This window comes from Myodes glareolus, chromosome 6 (assembly GCF_982192425.1).
Source record: "Myodes glareolus chromosome 6, mMyoGla1.1, whole genome shotgun sequence".
In the NCBI taxonomy this organism is placed as follows: domain Eukaryota; kingdom Metazoa; phylum Chordata; class Mammalia; order Rodentia; family Cricetidae; genus Myodes; species Myodes glareolus.
Window position 1 is genome coordinate 94,162,451 of NC_142031.1, and position 20,569 is coordinate 94,183,019.

Below are 20,569 nucleotides of genomic sequence, written 5' to 3' on the forward strand. Positions count from 1 at the left end.
CTTCAGAAGCTAACAGTCAATATGATTATGGAAAATATCAAGACTGTTCTTCACTTTATCGGATTCACAAGGGACACAGATATGAACTTTAAAAAAATAATACTTGCCTCATCTATTTGAGGTTGAGGGCTTAAATCTCTAGAACTATGTAGAATAAATAGGTAAATGAATAAATTTTGATTTCATAATATAATTAACAGATTGGGCATTTGCAATAAACAAGTGTTATTTGTAACTTTTGGTAAAATCATGCAAATGTAGTAACTTGCATAGATATAGATGATTTTCATTACAAAATCATTAAAATTGAGAATTATTTTAGTTGAATATTTGCTTCTTCTTAAAAATTAATTTTATATTTGGGCAATTATTAATCTTAGCAAAATATAAAGAACATTGATGAATATTTTTGTGCAATGTTACTGAAAATCTTTATGACCATAGAAGTCTCCATTAAATTCTGCTTCATGATGTCAATAATTGTTAATACCAACTCAAGTTTTTGTGATTTATAAGTAATTATGATTCTCACATTCTCATATAAAAAAGCATTTCATTAAACAAGAATCTGTGAAAAAGACCCTTCTGTGGGAAAGCACTTAATTCACTACATTTACACTACATTTAAATCTAGCCATAAAACTAGTAAAAATCATTTACTTTACTAATGAATTGGTACATAGGGAGAACTGGCATATTTTAATAAATCACTAAATATACAGTTCAAATCAAATGGATTGAATAGCCCTCCATTAATCTCCATCCTTAGCTTAGCCATTAAAAGGTTAATGTGGTAAGAACTATCAAAGACATACTTCAGCACAGCAGAGGCAAAGAAAATGGAATTAGTCATTCCCACTGCCTACTTCAGCTCAGTAAGTGTCAACGAGAGAGTGGTATTTGAACTAATCTTAGAGGAGATAAATAATGTTTCTAAGTGGGAGAATAGACTCTGCAGTTCTTGCAGGCATAAGGACTGAAAATCTCAATGCAATGAGATGAAGCTCAACCTGGAAAGAATTTACTCTTATCCCTCTTTCTTCTGTTTTCTTGAGAAAATTTTCTTTTCCTATTTTCTTGGCCTACAAAGGGTATTCTAAATAAATAATTGTTTTCAATCTCTAATGCTGTTTGCTATCATTAAGGGCAGCTGAAAATTCATGTCAATGACTGAATGAGTTGGGTGGCTGGGTTAATTTGGTCTAGTTAATAATGAAGACTTGTTCATGTGCTAGAAAATGCCACTTAGAGAATTTCCTGTTTACTGCATTTATACTTCACTGCTTATTATTCAGAAATTTAGGTTGTTTCCAAAATCCTAAAATCACTCTGTTCTACATGAGTTCACATATTGTGTTTTTGTGTTACAAACACACATATTTTATGTTATTTTACTTCTTATGAAACTCTTTGTGTTTTGATGTTGTTCTTGTGCGCTCCGCCTTGTCTTCTGTAGCATCAATCTTTGCCTTCTGAAGGTAATGTTCAGATAAAGTTAAAATTCCTTAACTTTTAAAAATATCAATAATATTCCAGAAAGAACAAAGAAGCCACATACAGTTGACTTAAAATTCTTGTGCTACATACTGTCATTTTGTCGTCTAGGTGTTTGGGTTTTACTTTTCTAAAGGGGTAAGTCTTACCTGTCATGTATCCAAGACGTGTGTGTGTGTGTGTGTGTGTGTGTGTGTGTGTGTGTGTGTGTGTATGTATCTATATATGAGTAACATGTATATATGCCCTGTGTAAGAATGAACTTGAAGTGTGGCATATCTTCAGATTCTACATCAGTGGTTATCTTGAATGAGCTACTTTTATTTTACTTTGCCAGAAGCAAGGCATATAGATATTATTCATCAGTTCCGTGGCCTCAACAGTCCTCCCCAGAGCATGATCTCTGTAAGATGAGGATGGAAACAGCCATGGGAAAGTCTCAGTATGACTTCGCAATGATTAGTACCACTCGTTGTACACATGAAACCTATTTTCTACTGTATGATTCACCTTAGTGTTTAGGTATTTTCTCTATTAGATGGTGGAAGGCATTCTGTCCATCTGCAACTATGAAAACTCAGAGGAGGACATGACACGTATTAGGTCATTCTCAGCAGGCCCATGCACTGGTCATTACCGCTCCTTCTCACTCCACTTGTTCCAGTCAAGACAATAATGAACTGATATTTTGGGTCTTTCTCTGTCAGAGAAAAATAAAGATTGTTTATAAAATGGGAAAAATGGACACTGCGGTCACAGTCATGTGTGCCCATGTAGACCCTGTGTGTTGTTATATTTGAATTCTCATGTTTGCTGTCTGAACAAAGCGCTGTATTGGGCAGTCTGTGGTAGCCAGGGCCCTGGAACAACATTAACAACAGCATTTACTGAGAGTCAGGAGGTTGCCCGTTCTTCGCTTTCTTGTGCCATTAAGAGTAAAGGAATCCTTCACATAAATGTCTACCCATTTCCTCTGAGTCTAGTGTTCAACAGTATTATCTATTTTTTTACTTAACTGATAAGTAACTTGAAAAAATCCAGGGAAGCTAAGGTATGGCCAACATTTTAACACTGAGCCATGACAATGTCATCTACAAAGTTAAGTCTTAAAAACCGAGCAGCTGATTTATCTTTTTTATTATTTGTGAAATTTTATAATGTTTTAAGTAATTTTAGAGTTTGTGATAGGCTATATCAATAGCCAATCTGAGACGCATAATACTATGTATTTAGAACCACCTGACAGCTATTATGTAAAAGTCAGTCATTTGAAAACTTGTTATGGGAGAAATGCCATTTCTTTAGAAGTATGGAAATTTGATTGAGAAATATTATACATAGAGGCATATATATATATATATATATATATATATATATATATATATATGAGCTCTCTTTTTAAAGTGTACTATTGGATTTAATTTTTCACAACTTGCTGACAAACTGAGAGAGTAGGAAAAAGTCAAGTTAGCAGGGTGTGCACTCATTCATACGTGTCAGGAGCTTAATGGCCGCAGTGAATTTGCTTCCCTCCCAGAGAAGCAGTTGTATTCCTTTATGTCCTTAACTGGATGTTTCTTGTATGCCAATAACATAAAGAAAAACAGTAACTGGAAATACTTAATTTCTATCCCAACCAATGAGAATTTTGACATCTAAAGATCTAAAGAAACCTCTAGAAAGGAAACCACTGAAAGCCACCAAAGCAAGTATGCTCTATTTGCATAGAACCTCAAAGGAGGGAGTGAATCAAGCCCATTTAAGCTCCTCCAGCCTTTGTAAGATCATCAAATGAGTTTTAAGTATCTTTGTATAAATAATACAATCAAAGCATGCTGACTTCACTTCAGTTATGTTCATTTCTCAACAACATAATTGGTATCACATTTAATTTTAATAATCTTCTGATACTATGGTTTCTTTTGTGCTCCTAATTGTAGTGGGGTTATTTAGCAGACAAATGCTATTGTCATCTTTTATTTTTCCTTAAACAAAAAAGTACTCAGTTTCAGTTTGCTTATGACAGAGAATAGAATACCAACTAACTATTACTTATTCTTTTTAAAAGTTCTATTAGGGAGTTTCACATAAAAGGATATTTTAATGACAAAAAGAAACCATGATAACCAGTTATCTGAGTTATCAGAGTCACTCTAAGCTAGTATATGATCTTAATCAAAGAGATATAACTAGATAAAAATACTGTAAGTTGTTTTCCCTAGCATCTTATTTTTTTATATTTTTTTATTAATTAATTTATTTGTTTATAAAAATTTCCACTCCCTCCCCTCCTCTCCAGTCCTAAGAGCAGTCAGGGTTTCCTGCCCTGTGGGAAGTTCAAGTTCCTCCCCTCTCCCTCCAGGTCTAGGAAGGTGAGCATCCAAACAGACTAGGATCCCAGAAAGCTAGTACATGCATACAAAACAAGATCCAGTGCCATTGACAATGGCTTCTCAGTCAGCCCCCATGTCAGTCACATTTAGAGACTCCGGTTTGATCACATGCTCGTTCAGTCCCAGTCCAGCTGGCCTTGGTGAGCTCTCATTCGATCAGTCCCCTTGTATCAGAGGGTGAACGCATTTCACACGGTTCTGATTTCCTTTTTCATGATCTCTCTCCTTCTGCTCCTCATTTGGACCTTGGGGGCTCAGTCCAGTGCTCCAATGTGGGTCTCCATCTCTATCTCCATATATCGTCAGATGAAGGTTCCCTCTAGTCCTGCCTTTCTTGCTCACGTTCTCCCTCCTTCTGCTTCTCATTTGGACCTAGGGAGTTAAGTCCAGTGTTCCAATGTGTGTCTCTATCTCTATCTCCATCCATCGCCCGATGAAGGATCTATGGTGATATACAAAATATTCATCAGTATGGTTATGGATCAGGGCCAGTTCAGGTACGCTCTTCTCTGCTGCCCAGGGAACAATCTAGGGACCTCTCCTTGGGCCTGGGAACCCCTCCAGAATCAAGTCTCTTGCAAACCCTAAAATAGCTCCCTTAGTAGAGATACATACTTCCCTAGTCCCATATCCATCCTTCCTCCCTCCTCCCGATCCCCCAAGCCATCCCCAATCCTCCCCCTCTCCCTTCTCTCTAACCATCTCCCCTTACTTCCACCCACCACCCCACCCCCCCACCCCCAAGTTTGCCTGACAAGCTTGTCTACTTCCAATGTCCAAGAGGATAACTATAAGATTTTCTTCATGTTCACCTTCTTATTTAGCTTCTCTAGGATCACGAATTATAGGTTCAAAGACCTTTAACTATGGCTAGAATCCACTTATGAGTGAGTACATACCATATTCCTCTTTTTGGGTCTGGGTTACCTCACTCAGTAAAGCGTTTTCTATTTCCATCCATTTGCATGCAGAATTCAAGAGGTCATTGTTTTTTACCGCTGAGTAAAACTCTAATGTGTATATGTTCCACACCTTTTTTAACCATTCTTCTATTGAGGGGCACCTAGGTTATTTCCATGTTCTGGCTATTACAAATAGTGCTGCTATGAACATAGTTGAACAAATGCTTTTGTAGTATGCTAGGGCATCTCTTGGGTATATTCCCAAGAGTGGAATTGCTGGGTCCTGAGGGAGGTTGACTCCCAGTTTCCTGAGAAACTGCCACACTGATTTCCAAAGTGGCTGCACAAGTTTACATTCCCATCAACAATGGATGAGTGTTCCCCTCATTCCACATCCTCTCCAGCATAGGCTATCATTGGTGTTTTTGAGTTTGGCTATTCTGACAGGTGTAAGGTGGTATATAAAGTTGTTTTGATTTGCATTTCCCTGATCGCTAAGGAGGTTGAGCATGACCTTAAGTGCCTTTTGGCCATTCGAAGTTCATCTGTTGTGAATTATCTGTTCAGTTCAGTACCCCATTTTTTAATTGGGTTAATTAAAGTTTTAGTGTCTAATTTCTTGAGTTCTTTGTATATTTTGGAGATCAGACCTTTGTCTGATGAGGGGTTTGTGAAGATCTTCTCCCAATCTGAAGGTAGCCTTTTTGTCTTACTGACAGTGTCCTTTGCTTTACAGAAGCTTCTCAGTTTCAGTAGGTCCCACTTATTCATTTATTCTCTTATTGTCTGTGCTACTGGGGTTCTGCTTCAGAAGTGGTCTCCTGTGCCTATATCTTGTAGACTACTTCCCACTTTCTCTTCTATCAGGTTCAAAGTGGTCGGATTAACGTTGATGTCTTTAATCCATTTAGACCTGAGTTTTGTGCATGGTGATATATATGGATCTATTTTTATTCATCTACAGGTTGACATCCAGTTATGCCAGCACCATTTGTTAAAGATGCTTTCCTTCTTCCATTGTATACCTTTAGCTCCCTTGTCGAAAATCAGGTGTTCATAAGTTTGTGGGTTAATACCCGGGTCTTCTATTCGATTCCATACCAAAGAACTTCTACAGCTGATAAACACCTTTAGTAATGTGGTAGGATACAAGATCAACTCCAAAAAATCAGTTGCCCTTCTATACACAAAGGATAATGAAGCAAAGCGGGAAATCAGAGAAACATCACCTTTCACGATAGCCACAAATAGCATAACATATCTTGGGGTAACTCTAACCAAGGAAGTGAAAGACCTATTTGACAAGAACTTTAAGTCCTTGAAGAAAGAAATTGAGGAGGATACCAGAAAATGGAAAGACCTTCCCTAGCTTCTTATTGACTGACTTTCAGTTGCAGCGTCTAAAATGATTCTTGGATTGTCATTTTTGGCACTGAATATGTCTTGATTCAACATTTGTTTTGTTTTTGCCTTTATTTTTAAGCTTTACACAGAGAAACTGAGTCTCAAAATACAAAGAAAAGTAAAACCAAAAAGGAATTAAAAGAAAGGACAAGTTGAAGATTTTTTCAGCTGTAAGATGAAATGTAGATTTCAAAATAAGAACGAAATGCCTCCATTCATTTACAAAATTGACTACAGCTGTGTAACTATTATAATATATGTGTGTGTGTATACATATCAAATATATAATATGATTTGTATTATATATTATATTGTGTATATAATATATCACCGTATATGTTACAATATATACAATATTAAAGTATAAGTATATTACAGTGTGTAATATATATATATATATATATATATATATATATATATATATAGCTTGCATATAAAGCACTGAAAAACCTGGTGAGTTGGCAAAGTGTCTGTTATACAAGCACAAAGACAGGGTTTGACCCCAGCTAGGTGTGGTGGGATGCACTTGAAATCTCAGTGTTGAAGCTTCAGAGACAAGCACCACTCCAGCCATCTATGGAGTGCCTCGGAGACTTCCAAGATTTTCTAGGATGAATAGTAATCGGCAAGTTGACCATGGCTATGTGGTTTAATTAAAAACTATAAATTACACAATATGATTACAATTACTAACAGATAGGAAGACACAGAAGCAGGAATAAGGAATGGTCCCTCTCAGAGATAAAACTTCCACCTGTTACCATTCCATTAGGCAGCAATAATCTCTGGCCAGAAGTCTAGATGATCCTGAGAGAAATTTCAGTAATCTGTGGAGAGGGAAGATGTCTGTCTTTAAGACACAAAGGATTATATCAGTCACTAGTGCCTACCCAGTGATCGCCATTCACATATGATGATTTTGTTCACTAAAGTATCCTTCCTGCTTTTTCTGTCCTTGGTGATAAGGAGAACATCAACCAGTTCCTGAATAGAGCTGGAGAGGTGGTTGAACCCACCCCATCACTAGAGTGAGTACAACCCATAGATTTTTACAAAGAGAAAGTATCTTTGCAAGGCAGTATGGTGAAAACAAGCCTGGGTGACAGATACAAAGGAGGAGCCTCACTGATTGACAATGATGTAGTTGTCATCAGTCCCTTGCTTCTTGTTATCACTGAGTTTAGCAGGATTGTCGACCAATATTAATTCCTTAACAGTAATACTGATGGAATAGTCTGCCATGTTTTAACTGCAGTGCAATTCTAAGGTTGATGGTTTAAAAGCTTTTGTGCCTTTGCTAAATGTCTGTTTCCCAATGGTCAATTAATTCCTAAATGCTCTGATTAATGGCTCTGTGTTGCCATCTCTGTACTTATTTCCAGGAGAATTGCCTTTCAAAAGTAGTATAAAAAGAGCATGAAGTACACATACCTCCCATTAATACTGTGCAAATGAGATACCACCCATGTTAATAACGATCCAGTAGAAGAACATGAGTTTGCAGATTTTCTCTTATAATGTTTAGGAAAGTGTATTCTATAACATTTACCCCTTTAGTAACCCTTCAACTTTATGTTCTCTCTAGCTGTCACTAGCTGGTCAGAATTCTTAGCCAGACACTAATACTGTCTCTTCCCTATGTTTCACCTTCTATACAAACTGGAAAAGAGATAGAGACTTCAAATGTTAAGGTACCTCTATATTTGTCTTAACATAACATTCTACCCCTGTAGTGATTTCAAGATAGTATCCCCCACTGATGCATATTATTTAAGCTAATTACCAAAATGGAGCCATATTTATCAAGTATACGGATGGCAAGGTAATGCCTATTGTTTAAGTGTTAGCCATTGGTCCTACTCTATTATGTGGGCATAGAAAAACAAATCTAATTCCCGTGTACATAGAAATCCATTACATATTTTCAAATTTTTATCAAGTATGATCGTAACTCCATTTCCCTAGCTTTTGATTTTCTGTTGTTTGTTTTATTATATGAAACAAAATTTTTATGTCAGCTTCAAAACAGATTGATCATTATGAAAATAATGCAAGGCATACTCTAGCTAATCATAGGCTCTGCTAAAATTTATCACCCAAAATATAAAACAAAATTGCTGAACAATAGTGCCTATTCAACCAAGGTATGCTACAATCTCATGTTCAGTCTGTTCAACTATATGTGGATGTGAAGTCCTTTGCACGTACAACAAGGAGTGCTATAATTGTGTCATACAGTAGATTTATATTTACCTTAATTGAGGAATCTCCATATTCATTTCCAGAGTGACTAGACCATTTTTCATTCCCAACAATAGTGAATGAGGGTTCCTCTTTTTCCACTATCACGTCGACATTAGTTGTCAGTTGTTTTGGAACTTTAACCCTCCTAACTGGGCTGAGATAAACTCTCAAATTGTTGTAGTTTGTATTTCCCTAGTTGTGAATAATGATGAACATTTTGAGTTATTTCTTAGCCATTTTTATTGAGAATTCTGTTAGATACCTATTATATTTTTTAACTGACTCATTTGTTATCTTGAACTTGTTTTTTTTTTATTTCTTTGCACATTATTGATATTACTTCATTGTCAGATGTGTGGCTAGAAAAGATTCTTTCCTATTCTGTGCATTTTTTCTTCAATTCCTTCATTGTTTCCAAAGCTTCACACAGAAAATTTTTAGTTTTGTGAAGTCCCAGTTGTCAAATTTTGAACTTAATTCCATGGTGAGTGAAGTGCTCTGTAGGAAGCCTTTCTTACAGCTGAATCTTCTTTTTTATTGCTGTTGATAATATTATTTCAGACAATATAATCTGATCACAGTTTTTTTCTCTACCAACTCTTCCCATATGCTCCTCACTTCCCGGCATCACTAACTCCATGCCTTCCTGCTCTTTCTCTTTAGAAAACAAACAATTAAAAATCATATTAGAAAAGTGTAGGAAATACACATGCAAAAAAATGCACCTATAGGGACTGGAGAGATGACTCAAAGGTTAAGAGCACTGGCTGCTCTTCCAGAAGTCGTGAGTTCAAGTCTCAGCAACCACATGGTGGCTCACAGCCATCTATAATGACATCTAGTGCCCTCTTCTGGCATGCAAGTATACATGTAAGGAATGTTGTATACATGATAAATAAATAAATCTTTAAAAAATGCACCTATAAGATATATGGTACTACTTATGTTTTCTTCACAGCCACCCTGTTCATGATAGCCAGTAAATAGAAACAGCCTAAATGTCTTTCAACAGATAAATAAATAATGAAAATGTAATACAGAGAAACAATGGAATACTATCCAAATGTAAAGAAAAAATAAAATCATGAATGTAGGTAAATGCATTGGCATGGAAACGATTATGCTAAGTGAGGTGACCCAAATCCTAAATGACAAATTTCATATGTTCTTGCTCATATGTGGTTCCATTTCCAAATTTTTCAGATGTGAATATACAACATGAAATAACTACATAAAACAGGAAATTACAAAGGGATCATCCATTGAGGGAGCACTTTGGAGTATAACAAGATATAGATGATATGAAGGAAAAATGGAATAATAGGGCATATATAAGATGTTATTATTAATAAAACTACCATACAATAACCCTCTATTCTATCTAGAGGTTATTATTAAAATAATCCTATTTTTAAAGAGACAAAAGAGATGCCAGCCAGTGCCTTATTAAAGTCATAAATAAAAGTATGTTGTAAAATTAATAATAATAATAAAATATTTTAATAAATATAAACATTATACATTTGATAGTGCTAAAAATCATTAGCCAAATTATTGTTTAAATGACATTTATTCTTAGAAGCTATAGTCCAGAAGGATTTCTTTTTTAAATAATATGCAGTTATATTATTAAAGACAATATTTGCTTCAAAATATTCTAATTGAAGAAGTAAATTTAAAAAAAATTAAAGAATATATCATTTGCTTTTCATCAATTATTGTTGAATCTAATATTTGGTGTAGGTATTAGTAGGAACTTCACAAATTTTGCCAAATTTCGTAGTCACAGGAAAAGGACTCAAGATTCAGAGTGGCTTTTTATAATTTTCTGTAAAATACAAAAGATTGATGTGACAATGTAGAATACAGTATATGGGTGAAGGAAGAGTGTGTTGCTTCTTGTAAAAACCATTCCCAGTAAGTGTACTGTTTGAAGACCACAAGTTCTGGGTCAGGTGTGAGGGAGGCAATCTGAACTACAGGGTCATTTAGGCTATGCCTCTGAGACATGCTGCATGCTGACCACAACTGATCTTGTCAAAATTGTCCTTGTTCATAAACCAATGAGTGATTATTACATGTGAAAAGTTTATCGTTTATTCCTCCCACTTCTCTCTGCAATCTCCTCTCTCACATCACCCTTCAAACATTCGAGTCCCCTTTCCTACCAATTCCTTCTACTATCTCCACCTATCACTTGCCACAGCAATAAACTATTCATGGAAAATAATCTAGTCTTTAATATGTTTTAACCCTCAAACTTCACTAGATTATTTTTACTAACCCACTGAGTGATTAGTGCTTTCCATACATGCATGAATGAGTGTGAGACCGTGCAGTGGAGCATGGTCAAACTACCTCAGACATGCTCCTAAATACAGCTCTATACTCTCATCAGAACATACTGTATACATGTAGAAATTATCAAAGAATATTTTTAATTATTTTAAAAAGAATTTGTGAAGTGATGATAAAGCTGAGAAGGAAGAGAGCAACTGCTTCCTATCCTAAGAAGGCAACTGCTCCCAATTGAAGTTAGGAGAGAGCTGGGTAAATGGCAGCACAAGTCTTACAAAAAGGTCAGTCTATTAGGAATTGTGACTGGCAGATCTCATAGCCTTTAGTAAATTGCCAGACACAAAGCTAATAAGAAGGAGGTATGGGCCACCTGTAGTGTTTGTGCCTAGGGAGGTTCTGATACCATACTAATTTATTTTCTTACCATAATTACTCTTTGAATTTACTTAAGGTATATATACTTGGATTATGTAGAACCTAATATACTTCAACATTGACTTTCAATGATTTCAGATATAATGAGTGCATAGCTATACTACCTTTATGGCATCATTGTATGTATCTACTGGTCCTTATGTAATTCAGTTAATTAAAATGGAAAAACTAATGAATCCAAATTCTTTTCCAGATACTGTGTGTCAAGGTAAGTTTTCTTCTTTTAGTTCTATACCAGTGGTTGAAAATAGAATTACTGTCTATATTTTATAAATAAATGATGCATAATGAAAATGTAGTCATTTGTTAATGGCATAAAGTTAAACAGTTAAAGGAAAGTGATTATCTTCTTTTCCATGAGGATTCTTTTTGGACGTTTCCTGGGCAGAGATGGCCTCTATTACCGGTTTCCCATCTTCATTACCACTGGAGATAATCCAAACACAGCTGCATATTCTGGACAATGAAGTAGCTGTTCTTGTACTGTAAACAGGTAGCTGGCTGTCTCCAGAGAAAATTCATTCAGTGACGTTTTAGTTGCTTCTGCTTTGGGATCATAAGTGGTATCCAACAAAGCATGGCAGAAGTCAGGCAGTTCTCTGAAAATATATACCAAGAAACAACAAAAATGAAAGGGGAGGAGTTCTTTGCTGCTCATGTACAAAATGAGTATTTGCAACCTCTGTGAGACTTCTTGAAAACAATTGTACTATTCATTGTTTTAGGTTATAAAATTATCTAATATTTATATAGGCAGTATCTATTATACATTTATATACATGAACATTTGACTAACAGCTTATAGATAGAGCAAATTCTTCCATTCCATCCATCTTTGAGAGATGGCTCCTTTGTCACTTCCTCTGATTATGAGTATTTACTATGAGTTCTCTGAATGTTGAAACACAGCACAAGTGATGATATGCCTGGTATCTCTCAGGTCAGCTTCCTCAACGGAATATTTGCCCTGGGTGAAGACAGATATTGTTTAGAAAATCAGATGACCCTGAGACTATCATCCTGGCAGAGCCTGAAACCTAGATGCTATGATACCAGGTGGGCAAAAATAAACCCACAGGTATACTGCATTGTGGAACCAGTGACTGAAGATTACATCTTCAGCTCAACCATAATATCCAAGAGACTCTAGTAAATTGTATGAATTATAGTCAACCTGCCCAGACAACGTTTTCTACATTCCTGGACCAGGAAGGCTATTATTGCCTCTCAGTTTGGGCAATGTCTGATTTATAATAATAGAAAACTACAACATATATATTAAAATTATCATAAAATTATGTTTACTTTAAATTTATAACAGGAATTCTCTATAATAATTAATAGAACAAAACCCAAAAGTGCAATTTGACCAGAACAAGAATGAACATTTTCCAAATAGAAGCCCTCCCTGCCATTGAAATTTAATTTTAGGATAATTGGACTAATATCCCTCATTTAATGGTTTTTGATTAAAAAAAAGGAGAGGTGATAATTGTATGGTGTTATTGAAAATAGCAATTATTCCGGAGATTGAAGAAAATATAACAGAAGATTTTCTATAAGCTAGATTGGCAATATAGTAAAAAAAATCATAGAAAACAGTTTTCAGAGGAACTTTGAACATAAGAGGAATCCCATTTGTATAACAGTCATGATATGGTAGTTATAATAACAAATATTTCAAAGACACAGTACTTAAGGGCATAATCTTATAGACCTGTAAGTGCTTAAATATTTTTTGTATTTACCACAGAATCATTTTGTAACCTATTTTGTGTTAGATAATAGACAGAATGCATGAAGTTACTTTTTCTTCAAGAACTCCATAAAAAATACTAAAAGCTTTACTAAAGTACTGTAAACTAATAAAGGTGATGCAGCTGGACAGAAAATAAGAACAATAAAGTGTGAAGGACTGAGAAATAAAACATAAAACAAACTTAGATAGAAATCAGAGACAAGCTGATCTACAGCACTGACTCCTTGGGAGAACTGGAGTAGTAGATAGATTTCCAACAGCAAGATAGGAATGGAGAAATAGGCACTGATCAAAATGTAACTACCTTGTCTCCACGCCTACATAGTAGCCTCTCCTTACTTTGTAATAAAGTTTGGAATTTTCTATCTACAGAGGGAATAGTTATATGATTTCATGGTTTGAAGACAGGTTCCTTGCCAGGACACCATACCAAGAGTCAGATGACATTGCACTTTGAGAACCTCACTCAATCCCATCCCCTCACACAGCATGTAGATAAGACCATTACTTCTCTTCCTTCTAGACAAAAATTGAAACATATTCCTACAACAAATCTGACTGATTCTAGAAACTACACCTTTAGAGAAACAGGCTGTATCAGTTAGTGTTGTGTTGCTGCAACAAGTAGTTGCTCCGACCAATTTGTCAGGATGATGGGTTCATTGGGAGCCATGGTTCTGGAGGCTTGAGTCCTCGATCATTTGGCCCAATTGATTTTGGAATTGTAGTGAGGTAGTACAGCCTAGGGAAAGCATATAACAAAGGAAACTGCTTTGTTGACAGTAACCAGAAAGTAAAAAAATAGAGGAAAGGGCCAATATCTAAAACATAAAGAGAATGAAAAGGAAATACACACTTTATACCCAGGCATGGAGCTGATTTCTCAGTGCCCTCCATTCCAATCTCTTGGATACTTGAGACAAAGAATTGTGCCAGGAAAAATGTGGTTACGAATAGAAACAGAGACAATTTATTAAAAAATGAAAAATATTATCAAGAATGGAGAGGGACTGGTGAATGAGAGGAGATCCCTAAAATTTTGAGCATTGATGTCTATAGACCTCTATACTGCTCTTACCTTTTTCACATTTGTATGTGTTGAGCAGTCCTTGTGAGTGCTGTGTTCTTTAGAGGAAACCCAGGTCGATTAGGGCTTCCAATCTTCCTCTGTAAACTTACCAGAATGTACTCAGTTTGCTCTGTATGAGGCCCTGATGGAGAAGGGTTTCCTTCCTCACTGATTTCTTATGTCCACTTTTTTGTTTCAGTCTCCAATTCCCATTGTCTGGTCTCTACACACACGAAAACACTATTTTCACTGTATTATTCTTATATCGGGAACAAATACTTCACAGATATCTTTAATTATGCAAGATCTAGTGTGATTTTTTTTCTGTTTGTTCCAGAAAGCTTTTCACTGAAGGGAAAATGTTTGTGATCACAATTTTTGAGAAATGAAAAATTATTTTCTAAATATCATATGCAAAATATTTATTCTATTTATAAGAAAAAATGCTTGTTGTCTAGGACACTAAAAGCACAAGGCATAAGAAAATATTGCAATTATGCTTTCATTCAGCATTCAGTAACAATTTAGGGTTGTTTATTAAATGAAAAGGATAGAGAGCTCTAGCAAGAGCTGCTTTTATGCTAGTTAAAGTAAACAATTAATCATGTGATTTCAAAGAAACCTTGCTTTTACAACTTGTGGTCAGGTCATATTGTGATGATTCATCTTTCAACAATGAAGAAGCTGTAAAAAAAATAAGCACTCAACATCAAGAAAATATTCTGTCCCAGGGCAAAAGTCTGTACCCAGAATATATAATTAGAAATCAAAACATACATGAAACTAATATAAGTAAACTAATTACTTGGTGTCATAAACTATTCTAAGAAGTTTACTGGTTCCTCCTGTGCACTGACGGTGGGAAAAACTAGGATGTTGATGACTTTTGCAAATGCCCTGGGCTTATAGCTGCACACCAGAAAGATCTCAGGTCCACTCTTTAAAAAAGAATCTTTTATGCTACTTTTAAAAGAGCAGTTCAGAGCTGGAGAGGTGGCTCAGTGGCTGAGGGTTCTTGGTGTTATTCCCAAGACTATTTCCCAGTCCCTGAGTCAGATGCCTCACAATTGCTTGCAACTCCACTCCTGGGAATATGATGTCCTCTCTTGGCCTCCCAGCCATCCACAGACACATAGCAGACACTCACAAACATAAAAACATACACATAAATAGAAATAAAAGTTTTAAGAACTGGATAGTGCAGGAGCAGCTTGTTATTATTATTATTATTATTATTATTATTATTATACATCATCAGCCAGAGAAACCAAAATGACTTGTGTGGGTCATTGATAAATTGTGAGTCATTGAGAATTTGGAATAACAGGAGTACAATATTGAGGCAGAAACAGCATAAAGCACTTGTTGTTCCTAAATGCATATGCTCGTATTTCATTGATTTTATGTCCCCCACAGAACACATAAGCACCTTTCATAGCTCTTTGTCAGCTAGATTAATTTTCGTTTTAAATCCCAGTGCTGTTTCTCCTCATTTCAAAATGCTTGCATTTTCTCTTACATATTCCCCTAGGAGGGATATGATGAATTTCTTTTTTTCCAATAGTGTTTCTTTGGCATTATACTTAGGGGAAGTGATTTTTCCTGTTGATTTCTCTGATGCTCATTCTTCACATTCCTCACGCAGTCTTTTTGTGTTTGTATTTTTCCTTTTCAATTACACAGAAGTTGGTGATATTATAGAACCACAGGAACCCCTTCCTCTGCTACCTCATTTTCAATTATTTTGATTTAATCTTGGAATCAAAAATGTAGTTTTCTCACTGAAGAAATTTCTCATTTTATTATTAGTGTTGAGAAGTGTTCTGGGCTGCTGAACACATTTACATGCAGTTAATGCTGAGGGTGGCTGTTCTACATGTCTCATTTTTCTTCCTGTGGTATCTCATTACTCTCTTGCATCTTAAGTCTTTCCAGTTCAGGATGTGACTGGAGAACATTTCAGGCTTTATCTTCAGGCTTGTCCCTTATCGAAGGAAAAGCAGTGATGAATATGGCAACAAAGGGTCCGTCAGGAAAAGCCTTGCTTTACACAGGCATGAATATAAGTTAAAATCCCCTCTCTGTCCTTCCAAGAGGGGGACTGTCACCCTGATGTTTGCTATGAGAAATCATGTGGATAGACCTGGGTCTTCTTCTTTGGTTCCGTATGGCAGACCTCAGAGTTCCTAGGCCGTTCTCGTACAAAGGTTGTGGAGAGAGACGCAGGAAAGTCTACGTGCCTCCAGAGGATACTGAGGATGTAAAATAAGACAAAGTCTACATAACAAGTTACAAATTTGATGTGGAATCTTGTCTATTTTTAGAATGACATTAATATTCATGAGAAAAATTAGCAATGTAAAGACCAGGATATTGTCTATTCTCTAGTCTTTCTTCTTTTCTTTTCCTTTCCTTCCTTTTCTTTTCTTTCTTTCCTTCTTTGTTTCATTTGTTTGTTTTTCGTTTCTGTTTATTTCGAGACAGGGTTTCTCTGTGTAGCTTTGGAGCATGTCCTGGACCTAGCTCTTGTAGACCCGGCTGGCCTCAAACTCCCAGAGATCCACCTGTCTCTACCTCCCAGCTGGGATAAAAGGCTTGTGCCACCACTACCCAGCTCTTTTCTGTTCTTTCAATAAAATAAAATGTTTCAGTGAAACCTTGCCTTAAGTAAACTTATAAAAAAATAAGAAAAAAAAAGGGACATGTAATTTTAAATTTGTTTTTTATTGGATTAGTTCTTTGAAAATTTCTTACACTGATATACTGCCATCTGTGTTCACTCACATCAGTCCCTTCCTATCTCCCCCTCTCACCCTTTCTATAGTGACTTTCTCTATTTTTGTGTATTTTTCTTTTGTTTTGTGACCCAATGACTTTAACCAGAACCATTTGTGTGACTAAATGTTAAAAAACTTGAACTTCCCACAGGGCTGGAAGCCCTGATTGCTCTTAGGGATGAAGAGGGAGGAGGGGGGGAGGGGGGAGTGAGAGGGTGTTGGGAGGAGGGGCGGAAATGAAAACTTTCATAATTTAATAAGCTTTAAAAAAAAACAAAAAACACAGTGCTTGAGGAAGAGTGGGTGGAAAATACTGCTACTTATAACAGACTTATCTACACTACTGGCATGTTGGACAGCAAGCTACTTAAAAGAAACATATGCTATGAAGCAGATTTTATTATATGTTAAAAAGAAATAAAAAAAAGTATTCATTGGCACCCGGTGGGCTCACCAATGGGTACACAATTGAAGACAATGGCTAACTCTTGCCACCAAATACAAATCTGTCCATAGCTAATATTTCAACAACATGGAATAGCGCCTCATTATCACTTCCTGACCCATAACGGACGGTTGTCAGGCCTTATCTTGTGCAGGTTCAGTGCGAGCAGCTCTATTTATTCTGAGCTCATGTGTGCATGCCCTAAAAACAGCATTTCACAGCCCCTTTCCTTGTCATCTGGCTTTGCGGTCTGTCAGAACCTTCTTCTGTGATGTTCCCTGAGCCTTGCACAGGGTAGAATCGATGTCCTCTCTATATCTAGGGACTCACTTGCACTTATTCACTTCTTCTTGAGCAGCCTTATTTCTCTACATTCACCTCTGTATACAATAAAAGAGAAGCCTCTTTTTCTAAAGATGAGAGGAGCATTTGTCTATAGGCTTAAACATATAAATCTAAAATGGAGTTTGTTTCCATGCCAGATTAACTAATTAAATGTAGCATGTTTCTAGTTTTAAAACTCCCCATGAATGTAAAATTACCACCTTTCACATCAGACAGAATATTAAGACCCTGACGACCACATGAGAAGTAGAAAGCTGGTGTTCCATGGCTGGGGAGAGTACGGGCTCTGTCTTCTTGCATCTTTTCAAACACTGGATGACCTTAACGTGCTGATGTGAAGCACTTGGAGGGACATTAGTATGCCATTAAAATAGTAAGAAGAAAAGAAATTGATGACTGACTCTGCCATTTAGCACCACTAAAATACTATTTTCTTTCTAATAAAGCAGGAAAATGTACATCTTCCTAATGAGATTTTTTAAAATTTATTTGGCCACTATTTGACTCTCATGGAAACATTACTAATATGCAGAGCTGTAATTGCACTGGAGTCTGTTAGTGAGATGAGTGATTCACCAGAGGAATTTTCATCTGTCTTGTGACAATCCCATATAGCCTGAAATTCAGTAAAGCACTAAATTAGTTATCAGAGATGTGCTTCTGGCTTAACCCTGTGTTTGTGATACAATCCTCAAAGTAAATATATACTCTTTGAGAGTGTCTTTCTTTGAATCCTCTCTCCCACATGACAGGACAAGGAAGTACGTATTCATGGAAAGAATGTAACCACAAAATCAGGATCTCCTGATATTATCTCTTTTTGGGGCTACTAGGCATTTGTGGTCCATCAGACAAGTCGAATAACCTCCTTTAACCATAAAATTTTCATCCTTAAATACCATCTATTTTGCAATGTTCTTGGAAAGACCTTACTTCATGTATATGAATGACCAAGTAAAGATAATTTATTAAAATAATGTTGGTATTTTTTACCATCGTTGTTCTCAGATAATGTTAGTATCTCATCCAGTTTTACCCTGATGTTATTTTTAGGTCTAGGTAGTTTCAGAAATAAATCCTATCATCAGAGCATCTTCAGACAAACACAAGAGCCAAGTTAAGCTGTAGCAGAAGTTCTAATAGGTCTTAATAATAAAAGCCTGGAGTCAGATATAGGGGAAAATGCTGAAAGATCAGAGAGACGAAGGAATCAAACCATACCCTTCTTACCTACTCAACTTCCCAACCAAAAAAAAATGTGGATACTCCAATTATTGGTGTATCCTGTACAATGCAAGGAAGAATTCAATTAGTTCTCTTTATAAGTCAAATTCTCTCACTTTTAGGATAGTTGTTGTTAATGTCTCCTAAAAAAATTACTACAAGCTGTTTGTCAAGGGTCACTTTCTTCCTATAATTATCCAAGTTTATCATTAGTTAAAAGGTACAATAATTTCTGCTGGGTCTATTCCCAAAAATTGACAAAGTCTCAATTTTTCTTTTAGAATTAACTCAGAGACCTTTTCCACATAAGATTTCAATTCTTTATTCCACTTATGTGGTAAAAAAAGATCCATTCTAAGATAATATCTTCTCTTTGTGTTAAAATTCCTATAAAAGAATATTTGGAGGGTAATATGACTAGAATGCAGTTAAGATTCAGATCCAATCAATATACATGAACCTTATGTAATTTCTCTTCAAAGCCAATACTCTCTTAGCTTCAGCTGATAATTCCTTGGGACTATTTAAGTCTTTCTCACCATCTAATGTTTGGTTTAAATAAATCAGTTTATCAGGTTTTATCCCAATAGTTGGTCATAGATTGGAAACGTCTCTTAGCAATCTTTGAAAGTCATTAAGAGGCTGCAATTGATCTCTTCTAATTTGCACCTTTTGGGGTTTAATTTTCTATCATCCTATTTTAATAGCCTAAATAATTAATAGAGTCTCCTCTTTATATTTTTAGGAACAATTTGTAATCCCCAACAAGGCAAATTTTTCTTTACTTCTTCAAACATTCTTTTAACATATCTACATTTGAATAAGCTAGGAAGAATCATCCATGTAATGGTAAAGCATAGATTGAAGAAATTTGCTTATGTATTATTTCCAATGGCTGTTGGCACAGGGTGGGGCTATTTAACATTCCCTGTGGGAGAATCTTCCATTGCTATCTCTTACAAGGTTGAGAATTATTTTAAGTAGGCACCATGAAGCCAAATTTGTCTCTGTATTTTACTTGTAAATGTATAGTGAAGAAACAATCTTTTAAATCAATAACTACAAGAGGCCATCCTTTAGGTAATAAAGAAGGCAAATGAATACCAGACTATAGAGAACCCATTGACTGAATAATTTTATTAACCACTCTTAGAACTGTTATCATTCTCCATTTTACAGATTTCTTCTTCACAACAAATACAGGAGAATTCTAGGGACTGGCTGATTCTTCAATATGCTGTGCATTTAATTACTCCTGTACCAGCTGTTCTGAGGTTTACAATTTCTCTGTTGTTAAAGGCCATTGAACAACCCATGTAGGTTTCTGTGTCAACCATTTTAATGGTAGGATTGTTGGAGCCTTTGAAAAATCAGCAGTTAAGATGGGAGGTGGTGGCACACACCTTAAATCCCAACACTTGAGAGACATGCTAATTTGAGCATACCATTGTTGTAACAAATAACATTTTCATAAGGTGATTGCCATGTTAGGTGCAAATAGCTTTAATTTTTCTCTCTGAGTTTCTGATCCTGTACATTCGACCCATCTTGTGCTCTGTTTTACCTGAGATAAAGTTCTAATTCCTAATAGCTGAACGATTTCTTCCTGAAGAGGCCAATTTGAATGTCAACATTCTGGTTCAATTATTGTGAGATCCACCTCTGTGTCTAAAGACTTTCAAAGAAACTGTTCATATTTTTAATTTTGTTTTTTGTTCATTTTTAGAAGTTTCCAAAAATTTCTTTATGGTTTCTCCTGATTTTTTTTTCTTCTCTCCTC